Source organism: Oncorhynchus keta, chromosome 14, assembly GCF_023373465.1.
Source record: "Oncorhynchus keta strain PuntledgeMale-10-30-2019 chromosome 14, Oket_V2, whole genome shotgun sequence".
Taxonomy (NCBI): Eukaryota; Metazoa; Chordata; class Actinopteri; order Salmoniformes; family Salmonidae; genus Oncorhynchus; species Oncorhynchus keta.
The window spans coordinates 59,667,519-59,686,037 of NC_068434.1; the positions used below are offsets into that span (position 1 = coordinate 59,667,519).

Sequence of the window (18,519 nt, forward strand, 5' to 3'; positions counted from 1 at the left end):
TATACATACAGTATTAGATTAGGTGGGTATACATACAGTATTAGATGAGGTGGGTATACATACAGTATTAGATTAGGTGGGTATACATACAGTATTAGATTAGGTGGGTATACATACAGTATTAGATTAGGTGGGTATACATACAGTATTAGATTAGGTGGGTATACATACAGTATTAGATGAGGTGGGTATACATACAGTATTAGATTAGGTGGGTATACATACAGTATTAGATGAGGTGGGTATACATATAGTATTAGATTAGGTGGGTATACATACAGTATTAGATGAGGTGGGTATACATATAGTATTAGATTAGGTGGGTATACATACAGTATTAGATTAGGTGGGTATACATACAGTATTAGATTAGGTGGGTATACATACAGTATTAGATTAGGTGGGTATACATACAGTATTAGATTAGGTGGGTATACATACAGTATTAGATTAGGTGGGTATACATACAGTATTAGATTAGGTGGGTATACATGCAGTATTAGATTAGGTGGGTATACATACAGTATTAGATTAGGTGGGTATACATACAGTATTAGATTAGGTGGGTATACATATAGTATTAGATTAGGTGGGTATACATACAGTATTAGATTAGGTGGGTATACATACAGTATTAGATTAGGTGGGTATACATACAGTATTAGATTAGGTGGGTATACATGCAGTATTAGATTAGGTGGGTATACATGCAGTATTAGATTAGGTGGGTATACATACAGTATTAGATTAGGTGGGTATACATACAGTATTAGATTAGGTGGGTATACATACAGTATTAGATTAGGTGGGTATACATATAGTATTAGATTAGGTGGGTATACATACAGTATTAGATTAGGTGGGTATACATACAGTATTAGATTAGGTGGGTATACATACAGTATTAGATTAGGTGGGTATACATACAGTATTAGATTAGGTGGGTATACATACAGTATTAGATTAGGTGGGTATACATGCAGTATTAGATTAGGTGGGTATACATGCAGTATTAGATTAGGTGGGTATACATACAGAATGAAAGAAGACGTAGGTGTTTAGACGGGGGTACCGCCTGTTACACAGTATCTCCTTCTATAGCTCTGTCTCAGTCCCCGCTCTCTTCTCTGTCCCTAAGGACAATGTTTATAGCTGCTTGATCTCCCAAGTGGCTGTCTGTTTTTCTCTCCTCCCTCCCTCTTCTTTTTTTTTTGTTGTTGTCAACCAACACTCCATCATCTTGGTCTCCACTCCTGCCGTCTTCACACTATCGTTCTTCCCCTCTGTTTCCCTTTCTTATCCACCCTCCTCTCCGGTTCTCCCTCTCCCCCCCTTCCTCCCTCCTCCCCTCTGCTCGTTTTAAAGACAGCGTGGGCTCACGTCTATGTCGCTATTCCTCTGGGTGTGTTGACATAGCAACCGTGGCTGTATTTTACGATGCAGATGTAGTGGCTGGGTATACTCTGTCTCGTCTTTCTGGGAACCTTTGTTTCCATCTGTGACACAGCATTGGTCATAATATGCATTTGCTCTTTTTTTTGTGTGCACTGTGATTCATTTTGGCTTTGTATTATTTTTTCTTCTTACCGATTTAACCAAATATAGCAGTATGCCTGTCTTGTTCTCTTGTCTCTCGTGTCCTTTCTAAGCTCTGCATACCAGTCCTTAGTCATCATTGCAGAGGGCTAATTGCAGTCTTCCTGCTCTTCATGCTCAGGTCCAGTCTGTCCTCGCTGGTCTGTGTGGAAAGAGAGCGAAGCAGACTCACAGTGTGGGGGCTTTGCTCTTACAGGGGACTGTTTGATATGTGCTGTTTGTTTGGGAGATAATTTTTAACTTAGCTGTGGGTGTTGGTAACCCCTCTCACACCCTCAGGGCTTCAGCGGAGTCAGGGAGCTCCTGAAGTGGAGATGAGGAGGAGTGGAGGAGTTGGGATGCGATACAGATTCTTCCTCCAGGGGGGCGAGGAGGCCCGGAAAGGCCCTCTTTTCTCACTCCTGGTGTATTGCCATTGTCCCGCAGCGCTTTAAACGCAGAACACGAAAGGTCAGAGGGAGCTGCTGTTCTTCAGACCTGATGAAATGATTAGACTGGTCTGGAGTGTTAAGTTGTTTCCCACAGCCTGTAGAAAGACTCTGGAGGGCGGCCAGCCAGGGGCTGCTTTAAGCAGATCTGTTCTCAGGGAAGCTGCCTGGCCCCCTGACCTATCACAGGGGAGCTGTGAGGGGGCGGAGCTATGGGTTCTATTCTGCTTGTTTGGGATGATGTTTTGGGGCCTTTCTCTCTAACTGCTGGATGTTCTGGTGGGAACTGTTACTAAAGCGCCTGCTCTCTCTCTCTGAGGGGAGTCAGCTGGAATCTGCTCCTGCTTGACTTACAGTTCCTCTGTCAACAATTTTCTAGTTCATTTTCTCATTCCTCTCTCTCTCTCTCTCTCTCTCTCTCTCTCTCTCTCTCTCTCTCTCTCTCTCTCTCTCTCTCTCTCTCTCTCTCTCTCTCTCTCTCTCTCTCTCTCTCTCTCTCTCTCTCTCTCTCTCTCTCTCTCTCTCTCTCTCTATATATATATATATCTCTATCTCTATCTCTCTCTCTCCCCCTCTCTCTCTCTCTATATATATCTCTATCTCTATCTCTCTCTCTCTCATCTCTATCTCTCTCATCTCTGCTCTGCCAAGAACAGCCGCTCCCTGTCAATGTGTGACAGGAAGAGTGCTGGAGACCCTAACCCAAACGTCCGTTCTGTCTCCTGTCATCTTCCCATAATTCCCCAGTGCCCCTGCCACAGTGTGGCATGACGCATGCTGGATGTCTGAGGTGACACCAAGGGTCGCGAGGTCATGGGCCTACAGAGACCTACACAAGTGGACACAGGACGAAGAAACTCTCCGGGAAACCAGCAATTATTCGCTCTCCAGTGGACGATACAGCACGGCTTTGTTTGTGCGTTTTGCTCATGTGTACGATAGTCCAGGTTTTGGATTGTTTTGATAACCCACTCTCTCTGAAAACACGTGTGTATGATACAGAGGAAAAAGTGCAATGATGTCTCGATCAAGCTGTGTGATCCAGCCGTAGGCTGTGACGGTGGAACGAGACGCGGCTTGTGTGCTTTCGACAGTGGAAGTGATGCGTCAAAGATGTGCCAGTGAGTGTGGAAGCGAGTGGATAGTTGGACCGAAAGTGTTAGTATTGCTCCTTGCCCCATGTAAGAGCTTCTTTACACTCCGGCCGAGCCTGTCCCTGGCCAGGCATACATCCTGTATTGTGCCACTGTGTTATCCCAGAGGTTATTTTAGGCTTTGGGGTTAGGTTTAAGGTTTAAGGTTAGGGTTACAATTAGGGTTAGATTTATGGATAGGGTTAGAAGTTAAGGTTAGGTTAAGGTGTAGGGTTGGGGAAAATTTGAATAGGAATACATTTTTCGGTCCCCACAAGGATAGTAAAACAAGGGTGTGTGTGTGTCTGTGGAGGGGGCGGTGCATCACGCCTGGAAGCTGCTCTCGTGCTCCTGCTGGGCAGATGGCATGTTACCATAGGAACCATCTGTACAGGGCGTAGTAATGTGTGTGTGTGCATGTGCGTGTGCAAGCATGTGGATGTGATGTACAGTGGGGCAAAAAAGTATTTAGTCAGCCACCAATTGTGCAAGTTCTCCCACATAAAAAGATGCGAGATTGGCCTGTAATTTTCATCATAGGTACACTTCAACTATGACAGACAAAATGAAAAAAAAAAATCCAGAAAAAAATCCCAAAATCCAGAAAATCACAGCATGAATTTATTTGCAAATTATGGTGGAAAATAAGTATTTGGTCACCTACAAACAAGCAAGATTTCTGGCTCTCACAAACCTGTAACTTCTTCTTTAAGAGGCTCCTCTGTCCTCCACTCGTTACCTGTATTAATGGCACCTGTTTGAACTTGTTATCAGTATAAAAGACACCTGTCCACAACCTCAAACAGTCACACTCCAAACTCCACTATGGCCAAGACCAAAGAGCTCTCAAAGGACACCAGAAACAAAATTGTAGACCTGCACCAGGCTGGGAAGACTGAATCTGCAATAGGTAAGCAGCGTGGTTTGAAGAAATCAACTGTGGGAGAGATTATTAGGAAATGGAAGACATACAAGACCCCTGATAATCTCCCTCGATCTGGGGCTCCACGCAAGATCTCACCCCGTGGGGTCAAAATGATCACAAGAACGGTGAGCAAAAATCCGCAGAACCACACGGGGGGACCTAGTGAAGGACCTGCAGAGAGCTGGGACCAAAGTAACAAAGCCTACCATCAGCAAGGGCATTGAAGATGAAACGTGGCTGGGTCTTTCAGCATGACAATGATTCCAAACACACCGCCTGGGCAATGAATGAGTGGCTTCGTAAGAAGCATTTCAAGGTCCTGGAGTAGCCTAGCCAGTCTCCAGATCTCAACCCCATAGAAAATCTTTGGAGGGAGTTGAGAGTCCGTGTTGCCCAGCAACAGCCCCAAAACATCACTGCTCTAGAGGAGATCTGCATGGAGGAATGGGCCAAAATACCAGCAACAGTGTGTGAAAACTTTGAAGACTTACAGAAAACGTTTGACCTCTGTCATTGCCAACAAAGGGTATATAACAAAGTATTGAGATAAACTTTTGTTATTGACCAAATACTTATTTTCCACCATAATTTGCAAATAAATAAATAAAAACTCCTACAATGTGATTTTCTGGATTTTTTTTTCTCATTTTGTCTGTCATAGTTGAAGTGTACCTGATGAAAATTACAGGCCTCTCTCATCTTTTGAAGTGGGAGAACTTGCACAATTGGTGGCTGACTAAATACTTTTTTGCCCCACTGTAGGTGAACACGTACGTTCTGCCATCCATGAATGCAACACGCTACCTGCATTTAACATCCAGAGCGAAGGTTTGCCACAAACTGTATTTTTTGTTATTATGTTGTCTCGAGCGTAAGCTAACGTTGGTAAACATTTGCAAACTATTCCCCTTGTTGAACACACCTTAGGCTACAGCTTTCTGCCTCCGTCGGTTTTTGTTTCCCACCCAACATTGCATTTCTGAAACGTTTTTGCACTTCAGTCCCTGTCCTGTCGCATAAAGCACCATGTGAATGTGATATGCAGCATGTTTGTCCCCAGCCCCTTTTCTGCTCCTACAGAGAGCTCGCCCTGCTGGCTTCACACCACAGACTAGGTTAGCATTGATTGAGTGGCATTAGCCAGGTAATACAAGTGTTCCCTCCCTTTTGCACCACCAGAGGCTTGTGCCTCTCTCTGTGAAGGGCCATAGAGAACAGTTTTGACACTCTCCTCTGAGTTGTCTACATATGTAATACTTGCCTGCAGATTGTCACCCTGGAAGCACGTGCCAGCGGGTTGTCATTCTTTCCCACAAGGTCAACACTGCTCTTGTCCAGGTGGTCTGGTCTCAGACAGACGTTTCCACATTTCCCCCTGAGCAGCAACCCGGGAATCCTAGTGTAAATCAAGTTCAAGGCCTGGATTATCTGGAGAGAGGAAAGCAGGAAAGCAGGAAAACCCTCTTCCTGTTGGAGGGTTTTCTCCCCACCCACCCAACCTCGGGGACCTTGACAGGAGAAGATAGGAGAGGAGAAGATAGGAGAGGGTTAGAGTAGAGAGGAGGGGAGAGGAGGGGAGAGGAGTAGAGAGGAGGGGAGGGGAGAGGAGAGGAGTAGAGAGGAGAGGAGTAGAGAGGAGAGGAGAGGGGTAGAGTGGAGAGGAGTAGAGAGGAGGGGAGAGGAGTAGAGAGGAGGGGAGGGGAGAGGAGAGGAGTAGAGAGGAAAGGAGTAGAGAGGAGGGGTGAGGAGTAGAGAGGAGGGAAGGGGAGAGGAGAGGAGTAGAGAGGAGGGGAGTAGAGAGGAGAGGGGTAGAGTGGAGAGGAGTAGAGAGGAGGGGAGAGGAGGGGAGAGGAGTAGAGAGGAGGGGAGGGGAGAGGAGAGGAGTAGAGAGGAGGGGAGTAGAGAGGAGAGTGGCAGAGAAGAGAAGAGATGAGTAGGAGGTAGGGCAGTGATGGGTGGAGATGCATCAAAGTAGCGGGACTAGAACTGCTGATCTGTACAGGAAGTGGACAGGCTAATAATCAGTCCCATCAGCTTCCCCTCAGAGCAGAGCGGCTTATGTGTCTGGACTGCCTATCTTGTGTGGCATTGCAGTATGGATACTGAGACCAAACCCATCAGACCAGGTCCTACTAACATTAGCGTGATCCTTGGAGTCAAAATATACCTTCCTGGTAATATAGGTGTAATTGATCTGAAAACATGTGCACAGGAATGGTTGGCATAGTAAACAAGTGAAGTAAGATACTATTTGAGTTGGGTAGTGGTAACAGTGGTATTTAAGGATTTGGTACTACTGACTATAGTTCCCAGTACTGACTACTGAATAAAACTCTCCTGCTCTAGTTAGTATTGTGTACCCCACTAACTAAGTGGTGGCGGGCCCAGTGTCCTTCACAGTCGTGGGGTGACCTTCTCAGCTTGTAAATCCGGAAGGTGTGTGTTGAGTATGTGCCTAGTCACAGCAATGTAGTTACCTTACATAGCAGGCACACACACACACACACACACTCAAACATACACATTCACAAACTATATACACACTCCGAGTGGAGTGTATAAACGCAGTTGCTCACAATATCTAGCCCACACACAGGCTATATTATCCTGCCACTGTTAAACACTGGCGAATCACTTAGTGTACTTGTCACGGCAGTGAGTGTCTCAGTGTTACTTAGAGATCATATGTTGTCTGGAGCCAGAGCAGCGCGTACAGTTAAATCATTACACAGTGTCCTGGGGCCAGCACTCACATTGAACTGTGTTCACTAACGTCAGACATCAGAGATGTACAAAAAGGGTCTAGTTACAGGGGAAACAAGGTTTTAAAATCATTTCAGCGTTGTTCAGACTGCTTTACTGATGCGGAATTAGTTTGGAATGATGAAAAGTGGGAATAAAAGGGAGAGGATGAAGTACACGGTGGTAAGAGAGATTGAGATGGATCTGTATTTACTTGGTCATTTCTTTGACATTAAAGGCGGCGGAAAACAGTAAAGTCCCCCTCCTATCATGGGAGTGGGTGAGTTCCAGGGGAAGTATTGTTTGGGAAACATTTCAGCAGCATTGTGGAGGCGATAGGATCAGCAGCCTGTGGGTTTGGTGCTTTCTTTGGGCTGGAGATAGTGAGATCACGTCCTGTCGGCCTTGTTTATGTAGCCTACTGTACACACGCACAGGGCCTCCACCGCTCGAGCCATGAAGTCAGCGGCTTTCCATAAATACCGTGGCAACCATCCGTGACGAGAGACGCAGAGAGAGAGAGAACGCGAGGGTGTGAGCGAGTGAGGCAGAGTCCTGTTGGTCGTTCTGTAGTCGCTGTAAGGGGATAGCTTTCCTCTCACTTTATTTTTTTTCTCCTTATTCTTTTCTGGTTGTAATGAATAGCCCACCTGGTTGGTCAGTGGCAGTGTTGGGGTATTTTTAGCAGTAATACTGTCCCCTGCCAGGAACTTCCTTTTAGAGTAAATATGGAGGGTATTTAGTCCAGTCTTCTCCCAATCCTCCCTCAGACCCAGGAGACGCTTTAAATGCTCTTTAATCAAACCCAGAGAATGTCATGCGTTCTTATTATCCTCTTATTATCCTCCTCGGTCCACGGATCGAAGGATGTTGGGAATGCACCAATGGACTTCCTCTGCTCTTGGTTTTTTAACGTTGCTCGCTCTTTGAAGTGATGGCCGCCAGCCAAGCGGCCTCCACTGCCCTCCGTATTGTGTTCAGTTGCCCGGCAGGTATCCTCTCTGACACACTTCAGGGGAACTGTGGGGAGCTCTGCTGCTCTGGACGTGTGAACAGGGCCAGCCAGTTACACACCATGTTTGGTCAGGGAGCCAATGATGTGTCTTCATTAGTCAGCCTTCCTTAAGCCACGGTGTGACCAGATCATCGTCTGACCTTTAACCCCTGACCCCACAGTGTCAGTCGTGTTGTCTTCCTCTCTGTCAGCTAGAGAAATAAAAAACACTGAGGCAATCATCTCTCCAAGGTGAGGGTACAGCTTGGTTAGGAAACAAGGGTCTGACTCTACAGTGACTATAACCTGTTTCCCATAGACCGGCTTCCTACTAAGAGAAACCATGCTCTAATCAGCATTCTGCTTCCACAGTTTTGGTTTGGGTGAGATGAGCTTTTGGGGAGCATTTGTTTTGCCTCTGCGGAAATGGCCTTCCAATGAACTGGCATCCATTAGATGGCCTTCCAATGAAGGCCATCTCTGAGCTGACCCTCTAATGAAATGATCTCACGTTAGAACCATAATTCAGTGAAATACACTTCATCTCGTAAAGAATCCTAATTTCGGACCTCTGAATACACAAGTACTTGCGGACTAATAGTGGAGTGTAGGCCTATCACTTTGTTAGTGAGCAGGCTATGTATGTCAACCCTACTTGTATGTAGTATTGGTTGGCCATGTCTAGCCCTGTTCTCTTCCCCTTCACCTATCAAAAGCACCATCAATATTTCATGTGTGAGATGCTTTTGGCTCAGAGTGATTCAGAGAGAGTAGAGCTCTGACCCACTTACAGCCTGGTCCCTGGTAGAGACTCTGCTCTCTCCAGCCAGGCCTGGCAGCTATTTCATCCCAAGGTTCGGGGCCTTTTGGGTGGGTGGTCAACAGGGGATGTAGCCCTACTTCTTCCCCCTTACTGAGTCCTTTGGCTGGGTGGGGGGTTAGCAACACGTGTTGTATCCCCACTGTAGATTCCTGTCCTGTTAATGATGTCTGTTTTGTGAGGAACTGATGGTCCGTGTCCTGGTAATTGGACTGTGTGGGTGGAGCTGGTGCCCAGCATCTCAATTGATAGTGATCTCAGGACAGGCATCTAGGCCACTGTCCTCATTACGCAGGGTGGGACGTGGGTCTACTAGATAGGGGTGTAATGCCACACCTCAGTTCGGTCCGCACTGTGAACCCGATTAAATACCTAAAAAAAAAAAGTTTTACAAAAATAAATATGCTGAGTTGTACGCCATTGCCTCTTGAGTAAATATGAGCTGAAAAAATGTTGTAGGCTTTTCTGTTAAAACGACTAGAGCCTATATGCACATTGTAATCTAAATTTGAATCTTAACTGGCGCATTTCATCTTATCCTTTTGTGAGGAGCAGCTGGGAACTAGTTCTGTACGATGGTGAGTGGTAGGGTCGATAAACCAGAATTGGAAGATCCTCCATCATTGTTCAAATCCCCAGTTTGGCTGAAGATGTTGGTTTCACAGTAGATTACAATGGCGATGGACAGAGAGTTGTGGATAGAACATTAACAGTATGTGGCCACTACTTAATGAGAATAGCCAATGCAGGCGCGTGTAGCTTGTTGTTGTCTGCCAATCACAAGTCATCAACGGGGTACTACAGTCATGGAGCCTCCATGGGGGGCAAAGCAAGTTAGGAGATTATCTAGACTCAATGGCCGAATGTTATGAGAATGACACAAATATACATTTTCACAAAGTCTGCTTCCTCAGTGTCTTTAGATATTTTTGTCAGATGTTGCTATGGAATAGTGAAGTATAATTACAAGCATTTCATTAGTGTCAAAGGCTTTTCTTGACAATTACATGAAGTTGATGCAAAGAGTCAATATTTGCAGTGTTGACTCTTCTTTTTCAAGACCTCTGCAATCCGCCCTGGCATGCTGTCAATTAACTTCTGGGCCACATCCTGACTGATGGCAGCCCAATCTTGCATAATCAATGCTTGGAGTTTGTCAGAATTTGTGGGGTTTTGTTTGTCCACCCACCTCTTGACCACAAGTTCTCAATGGAATTAAGGTATGGGGAGTTTCCTGTTCATGGACCCAAAATATCGATGTTTTGTTCCCCGAGCCACTTAGTTATCACTTTTACCTTATGGCAAGGGGCTCCATCATAATGGAAAAGGCATTGTTCGTCATCAAACTGTTCCTGGATGGTTGGGAGAAGTTGTAATTCGTGTTGTTTAATAGTTTTATGGACTCCTGAGAAAACCAGCAAACCAGGCTGTCATCTTCTGAAACAGTGGATGTAAAGAATCTAGCTAGCTAAAGCATTTACTGCAAATTGAATGAACAATAGCTTCTTTTTTGTAGAAACTGACCGATATGACCGTTCAATCTAAAGCAGCAGGTGTCATTTTCAGGAGACGTCAATACAGCACAGAAAGCTGAACACCAGACTGGTATTGTGGTTGTTCATTAGGTGATGGGATAAATGCAATGATACCTGCACCATCTACAAGCTGCAAAGACTCCCTAACAATTTTTGACAGACATATTGTGTTCTTTCATCCTTCTGTTAAAAAAAAGCTAACTGTTATGAAATATGATTATATATCAACTATGAAACAAGTATGACGTGGCCTGCTTATGAGTTGCCATGAAAGAAAATTTGATTAATTTGACTGAAAATGGCGAGAACAGGCGTTCGTAGCTAAATGCTTTTGGTTAGCTTGAGAATAATAATTGCATGATTTATCATTCTACGGTATGTATGTACAGTGGGGCAAAAAAAGTATTTAGTCAGTCACCAATTGTGCAAGTTCTCCCACTTAAAAACATGAGAGAGGCCTGTAATTTTCATCATAGGTACACTTCAACTATGACAGGCAAAATTAGAAAAATAATCCAGAAAATCACATTGTAGGATTTTTAATGAATTAATTTGCAAATGATGGTGGAAAATAAGTATTTGGTCACCTACAAACAAGCAAAATTTCTGGCTCTCACAGACCTGTAACTTCTTCTTTAAGAGGCTCCTCTGTCTTCCACTCCATTACACAAACAGTCACTCCAAACTCCACTATGGCCAAGACCAAAGACACCAGAAACAAAGGACACCAGAAACAAAATTGTAGACCTGCACCAGGCTGGGAAGACTGAATCTGCAATAGGTAAGCAGCTTGGTTTGAAGAAATCAACTGTCGGAGCAATTCTTAGGAAATGGAAGACATACAAGACCCCTGATAATCTCCCTCGATCTGGGGCTCCACGCAAGATCTCACCCCGTGGGGTCAAAATGATCACAAGAACGGCGAGCAAAAATCCCAGAACCACACGTGGGGACCTAGTGAATGACCTGCAGAGAGCTGGGACCAAAGTAACAAAGCCTACCATCAGTAGCACACTACGCCGCCAGGGACTCAATTCCTGCAGTGTTAATACCAACACATGCTCTACACTTTCTTCACAATTCCCCCCGCCCAGTGACAGCCCCGAAACCTGAAGGATCTGGAGAAGGTCTGTATGGAGGAGTGGGCCAAAATCCCTGCTGCAGTGTGTGCAAACCTGGTCAAGAACTACAGGAAACTTATGATCTCTGTAATTGCAAACAAAGGTTTCTGTACCAAATATTAAGTTATGCTTTTCTGATATATCAAATACTTATGTCATGCAATAAAATGCAAATTAATTACTTAAAAATCATACAATGTGATTTTCTGGATTTTTGTCTCTCACAGTTGAAGTGTACCTATGATAAAAATGACAGACCTCTACATGCTTTGTACGTAGGAAAACCTGCATAATCGGCAGTGTATCAAATACTTGTTCTCCCCACTGTAACTGTATCATCTGCATATAGATGTAACTGCTGGTTGCATCCCATTTCCCAAATTATTAATACAAATTGGGAACAACACAGGAGCTAAAATGGAACCCTGGGTCACACCTCTATTACTCTCAAGAAAGCTATACTTGTGATTGTCAGTGTATATACACATCGTGTTCTGTCAGAAAGATTTACAATTTACTGCTCCTTCACAGAGACCAATGTTTCTGAGTCTAGCGAGCAACAATTCAAGGTCAACTGAATTAAAGCCCTTTGATAAATCCCTGCCAATGTCCCTGCTAATAATAATAATAATGTTTATTTTAGCACCTTATCTCAAACTCAGGGTAACTTTACGTCATAAAAAGCCTGGATAATTAACGTTGCACAAGTTCATGAATACAACACATGCAACATTTCTCAAGTATATATTTTTTTGCAATTGCATCTCTGCTTTTATGGTTGTAAATACAATCGCTAGCCACTCTAATACCCTCCACAAGATAGCTGCTGCATGGCGACAGGTCTTCCCTGACCCTGGCAAACGCAAGCAACCAACTGTTTCGACGATGCCACTGCCTCTCACGATTACCCAAAGCCGTCTGTTTTGGTCTGTTGACACTCTGACTGGGCTCAAACAAATCTCTGCTCTCAGGAAAGTCTGCATGTCTGTTGCTTTATGTTTTCTACGTTCTTTGCCATCGACACCCTCGAAGAGAACGAACTAGTTAACAATGTCTGTGTAGCTACGGTCAGGCCATCGCTGTCATGTCAGCTACCCTTTCCGTTAGCTTAGACAGATGTGGATCTGTCACAAAACAGTTGTCATTGCTTGTTAAATAATACGTTTTTGTGCAAATTAATCTGAACTTTTACCTGCTAGCTACTACAACTATCTATCTCCTGGCTCCATTGTAACCAACGCTTAACTGGAAAACAGGAACCGCCTTCTGCTATGAATGACAAGAAAGGTCATAGTTCATGAAAGTGTTGAGTAGAATAACACCTAAGAATATGCTTTTACTGTACAGTTTAAACTCATGACCTCTACGTGGCTCAGAGAGTTCCTGTCACGGTAGTCTGGTTGACACCTAACTTGAAGTCGTCCAGGCTATTGTCGCGGTACACCCAGAATGGAAAATTAACCCCGTCACACAGGAGGATGCCTTGGAGACGCCAGTCTATATATATATTCAAACTTACATGAGTAACCAGTCACGGCTGTGTGAACTGACCTAGGACCAGATGCTAAGACAGAGGCTCCTCCTGTTCTCTGCTCATTCTTCAGCTACTGATTGACCTAGGGTCAGTAGCAGAAGCTTAACATTCTGGGTGTCCCATGTCACCCTGACTACGTTCTCAGCCTGCTCTCCATTCCTAGAACACAGCCCATTCCATGCCATGCCATTCCATCTCCATTTAAATAGAGTGCACATTCCCAGCTCTCCACTGGCTTTTAGTAATTGAATAGTGCAGATCAGAGGGTAGGACTTGTTGGCCTGCTATTCAGCACAGACAGACCTGGCCTTGGTAGTCCACTACTGGTGCTGTGTATTCAATCTAACGTGAAATTCTTCGTCTCATGTTTTATCAGTGAAGTTAGACATTACCCATCCATTTAGCACATAACGTTCTGAGAACCATAAGTTTGTTAGAGCTTGGTGTGCTTGTCCTATGGTTGTCCTATGGTTATTTTGCATACAACTGTCCCACAACTTTTTGGGAATGGTGCCGGATAGTTGCTTGGCTCGGCTTCTCTGTCCCTGGATTTAGTCTACTGCGCCTCTAGGACGAAGCTATCATGTTTTGTGTTACACGTACAAAGCTGTTTATTTTAGTCTATTTGAACAGACTCCATTTCAAAGGGGGGAAAAAAGCTCTCTTTAAGATCACATGAACACATTTAACAAGATAGACGACAGAGTTTTGTTGATGCTGAGAAAATAATTTATTTAAGTGATAATGCCCTCGAAGCCGGTACTTGGAGGATATATTGACACGGGTTCTGTTAAACCTTGCCAATACATCCTCCAAACACCGGATTCGGGGGCATTATCACTTTATCACAGCAGGGTTACCAACATATTCAATTAAGGATTGACATATTTTCATAAACTTTATTTTGATGAATGTATTCATACTATTTCATCCTTCCACAAGGGGATAAAGTCCCGGCACAGATCTAGGGTTGCTATCGGTTCGGTTGCCAGAGACACGACGCGGCCATTCATTATTTTTGTTCTATGTCTATGGAGGCTACCCATTTCGTTTGTTCTAAATGTTCCATTGCCATACTGGGTGGCAACGTTCTTATCCCTTGCTTGCTAGCTAGCCAACTACTGCTAACTTACAGTTATGTCAAACAGTGAAGCCAAAATACCAACAGCAGTTGGTAGAACATGAGAAGCAACTATCTGGCACAATTCCCAAAAAGTTGTGGGAAGGTTGTATGGAAAATAACCATAGGATTAATACGCTCTCACCAAGCTCTAACAAAACATATGGTTCTGAGAACATTATGAGCTGGCTGGGTACTGTGAAACTATCTCATCATTGTAGTGATTGCATTCACACTCTATTATTTATGCTTCAAGGCTACTGCGTGTATGCAGTGAGTCTGTGTTCCCTGTGCAAGTTGTGCAGGTCTGTGTCAGGTCAATCATTCTTTTATTTCCACACTGCGGTGCTACTAGTGATTTTCTGCATTTCGTCGATCCTCCATTTTCTGCTGCATTGTGTGGTTCAGGCTGTATCCTATCTACTGCAGTACAGGAACATGTGATCCATGTTTCAGTATCTTGCGTCGCAGTATGCATGAATCCAATCTGGTGTGTAATGACGGTGGTGCTGCGTTTTTGGGCCGAGGCTCACAGGCGGCTCAAAGGCATGGACACACGCTGGGATAGGAATCCAGGCCTTCATAAATAATTCTGTTTTGTGTTTTGCTGCTGCTTTTTCGGTCATGCTCTCTCTATCTCTCTCTGTCTCGTGTTCTCTGTCTCTCTCACTTTATCTCTATTTATTTATCTGTCTACTCCCCCCTCTCTCTTTTTCTCTTCCCTCTCACATTGTTGCTGTGTCGTGGGCTGATCTCTCTCTGCCGCAGACGGCTGTAACCCTGGCAACCACAGTCACACCTGCCATGGCGATACCCTCCACTCCTCATTATCCCACTCAAGCCCAAAAGCTCTGTCATCCCTCCTCTCTGTCTCCCCTCCTCCTCCACTTCCCTTCACCCCTTTCCCATCTTCTTAATTTCCCTTTGTGCCCCACTCTGCCCCTCTGGATGGGGTTCTGGGCGAGAGGTGTGTCCATATGTACCAGCCACTAGCAAGACATGCCATGCCCGTGTCTCCGTCTTCTCTATGGGAGACTGACTATCTAAACAACATTGTGCCCATTTGAAACATGACCCACGGAATGCTGTACTAGAGTAGTATGGAAGTGCAGGGACCTGTCTTTCCAGGAGCAGGCAGTGTGTTTTCTCCAGGGGCAGGCAGTGTGTTTTCTCCAGGGGCAGGCAGTGTGGTCTCTCCAGGGGCAGGCAGTGTGGTCTCTCCAGGGGCAGGCAGTGTGTTTTCTCCAGGGGCAAGCAGTATGTTCTCTCCAGGGGCAGGCAGTGTGTTTTCTCCAGGGGCAGGCAGTGTGGTCTCTCCAGGGGCAGTGTGTTTTCTCCAGGGGCAGGCAGTGTGTTTCCTCCAGGGGCAGGCAGTGTGTTTTCTCCAGGGGCAGGCAGTGTGTTTTCTCCAGGGGCAGGCAGTGTGTTTTCTCCAGGGGCAGGCAGTGTGTTTTCTCCAGGGGCAGGCAGTGTGTTTTCTCCAGCAGCAGGCAGTGTGTTTCCTCCAGGGGCAGGCAGTGTGTTTTCTCCAGGGGCAGGCAGTGTGTTCTCTCCAGGGGCAGGCAGTGTGGTCTCTCCAGGGGCAGTGTGTTTTCTCCAGGGGCAGGCAGTGTGTTTCCTCCAGGGGCAGGCAGTGTGTTTCCTCCAGCAGCAGGCAGTGTGTTTCCTCCAGGGGCAGGCAGTGTGTTTTCTCCAGGGGCAGGCAGTGTGGTCTCTCCAGGGGCAGGCAGTGTGGTCTCTCCAGGGGCAGGCAGTGTGTTTTCTCCAGGGGCAGGCAGTGTGTTTCCTCCAGGGGCAGGCAGCGTGTTCTCTCCAGGGGCAGGCAGTGTGTTCTCTCCAGGGGCAGGCAGTGTGTTCTCTCCAGGGGCAGGCAGTGTGTTCTCTCCAGCAGCAGGCAGTGTGTTCTCTCCAGGGGCAGGCAGTGTGTTCTCTCCAGGGGCAGGCAGTGTGTTTCCTCCAGGGGCAGGCAGTGTGTTCTCTCCAGCGGCAGGCAGTGTGTTTCCTCCAGGGGCAGGCAGTGTGTTTCCTCCAGGGGCAGGCAGTGTGTTTCCTCCAGGGGCAGGCAGTGTGTTTTCTCCAGGGGCAGGCAGTGTGTTTTCTCCAGGGGCAGGCAGTGTGTTTCCTCCAGGGGCAGGCAGTGTGTTCCTCCAGGGGCAGGCAGTGTGTTTACTCCAGGGGCAGGCAGTGTGTTTCCTCCAGGGGCAGGCAGTGTGTATCCTCCAGCAGCAGGCAGTGTGTTTCTCCAGGGGCAGGCAGTGTGTTCTCTCCAGGGGCAGGCAGTGTGTTCTCTCCAGCAGCAGGCAGTGTGTTTCCTCCAGGGGCAGGCAGTGTGTTTCCTCCAGGGGCAGGCAGTGTTTCCTCCAGGGGCAGGCAGTGTGTTTCCTCCAGGGGCAGGCAGTGTGTTTCCTCCAGGGGCAGGCAGTGTGTTTCCTCCAGGGGCAGGCAGTGTGTTTCCTCCAGGGGCAGGCAGTGTGTTCTCTCCAGCAGCAGGCAGTGTGTTTCCTCCAGGGGCAGGCAGTGTGTTCTCTCCAGCAGCAGGCAGTGTGTTTCCTCCAGCAGCAGGCAGTGTGTTTTCTCCAGCAGCAGGCAGTGTGTTTCCTCCAGGGGGGCAGTGTGTTCTCTCCAGCAGCAGGCAGTGTGTTTCCTCCAGCAGCAGGCAGTGTGTTTTTCCAGCCAGGGGCAGGGGCAGTGTGTTTCTCTCCAGGGGCAGGCAGTGTGTTTCCTCCAGGCAGGCAGTGTGTTTCCTCCAGGGGCAGGCAGTGTGTTTCCTCCAGGGGCAGGCAGTGTGTTTCCTCCAGGGGCAGGCAGTGTGTTTCCTCCAGGGGCAGGCAGTGTGTTTCTCCAGGGGCAGTGTGTTTTCTCCAGCAGCAGGCAGTGTGTTTCCTCCAGGGGCAGGCAGTGTGTTTTCTCCAGCAGCAGGCAGTGTGTTTCTCCAGGGGCAGGCAGTGTGTTCTCTCCAGCAGCAGGCAGTGTGTTTCCTCCAGCAGCAGGCAGTGTGTTTCCTCCAGGGGCAGGCAGCGTGTTCTCTCCAGGGGCAGGCAGTGAGTTCTCTCCAGCAGCAGGCAGTGTGTTTCCTCCAGGGGCAGTGTGTTCTCTCCAGGGGCAGGCAGTGTGTTTTCTCCAGCAGCAGGCAGTGTGTTTCCTCCAGGGGCAGTGTGTTCTCTCCAGGGGCAGGCAGTGTGTTTTCTCCAGCAGCAGGCAGTGTGTTTCCTCCAGGGGCAGTGTGTTCTCTCCAGCAGCAGGCAGTGTGCTTCCTCCAGCAGCAGGCAGTGTGTTTCCTCCAGGGGCAGGCAGTGTGTTTCCTCCAGCAGCAGGCAGTGTGTTTCCTCCAGCAGCAGGCAGTGTGTTTCCTCCAGGGGCAGGCAGTGTGTTCTCTCCAGCAGCAGGCAGTGTGTTTCCTCCAGGGGCAGGCAGTGTGTTTCCTCCAGGGGCAGGCAGTGTGTTTTCTCCAGCAGCAGGCAGTGTGTTTCCTCCAGGGGCAGGCAGTGTGTTCTCTCCAGGGGCAGGCAGTGTGGTCTCTCCAGGGGCAGTGTGTTTTCTCCAGGGGCAGGCAGTGTGTTTCCTCCAGGGGCAGGCAGTGTGTTTCCTCCAGCAGCAGGCAGTGTGTTTTCTCCAGGGGCAGGCAGTGTGTTTCCTCCAGGGGCAGGCAGTGTGTTCTCTCCAGGGGCAGGCAGTGTGTTCTCTCCAGGGGCAGTGTGTTTTCTCCAGGGGCAGGCAGTGTGTTTCCTCCAGGGGCAGGCAGTGTGTTTCCTCCAGGGGCAGGCAGTGTGTTCTCTCCAGGGGCAGGCAGTGTGTTCTCTCCAGGGTCAGGCAGCGTGTTTTCTCCAGCGGCAGGCAGTGTGCGATTTATGGCACAGATACAAAATATACAAAAGTATGTAGACACCCCTTCGTTGCTGACAGCTGTATAATATTGAGCACACAGCCATGCAATCACCATAGACAATCATTGGCAGTAGAATGGCCTTACTGAAGAGCTCAGTGACTTTCAACGTGGCACTGTCATAGGATGCCACCCTTCCAACAAGTCAGTTCATCAAATATCTGCCCTGCTAGAGCTGCCCCGGTCAACGGTAAGTGCTGTTATTGTGAAGTGGAAAAGTCTAGGAGCAACAACGGCTCAACTGCGAAGTGGTAGGCCACACAAGCTCACAGAACAGGACTGCCGAGTGATGAAACGCATCACGCAGTGGCTTATTTAGGTATAAGCGACATGGGTAGCTGTCCAGGGCGGCATCTTGCGGGGGGCGGCCACACAAAACAATTTAAAATGGTGACATTTGCGCGATTGTTTTTTTATTGCTCATTTGCACATCCCGTCAATGATATCATGTCACCGTGTGGGACTGTGGGACAATTAACCTTGTTGGGGCGCCCACACAAAACAATTTAAAATGGTGACATTTGCGCAATCGTTTTTTTATTGCTAATTTCAAATCAAATCAAATCAAATTATATTTGTCACATACACATGGTTAGCAGATGTTAATGCGAGTGTAGCGAAATGCTTGTGCTTCTAGTTCCGACAATGCAGTAATAACCAACAAGTAATCTAACTAGCAATTCCAAAA

The 18,519-nt window shown here is 46.9% G+C and overlaps 1 protein-coding gene and 1 long non-coding RNA gene across 6 annotated transcripts in view; both read left to right on the forward strand.

Moving 5' to 3' along the window:
* LOC127907321 (uncharacterized) lies at positions 1–1,323 on the forward strand. Of its 2 annotated transcripts, none has more exons than XR_008064154.1 (3): positions 1–319; positions 617–724; positions 968–1,323. It is a non-coding gene; the product is annotated as an uncharacterized LOC127907321 (long non-coding RNA). The 2 variants fall into 2 exon arrangements; XR_008064153.1 differs by lacking the exon at positions 1–319 and adding an exon at positions 339–508.
* The window catches only part of LOC118394136 (protein MTSS 2-like), a 100,546-nt gene that overhangs the window by 31,328 nt on the left and 50,699 nt on the right, over positions 1–18,519 (forward strand). The window lies entirely within an intron of this gene.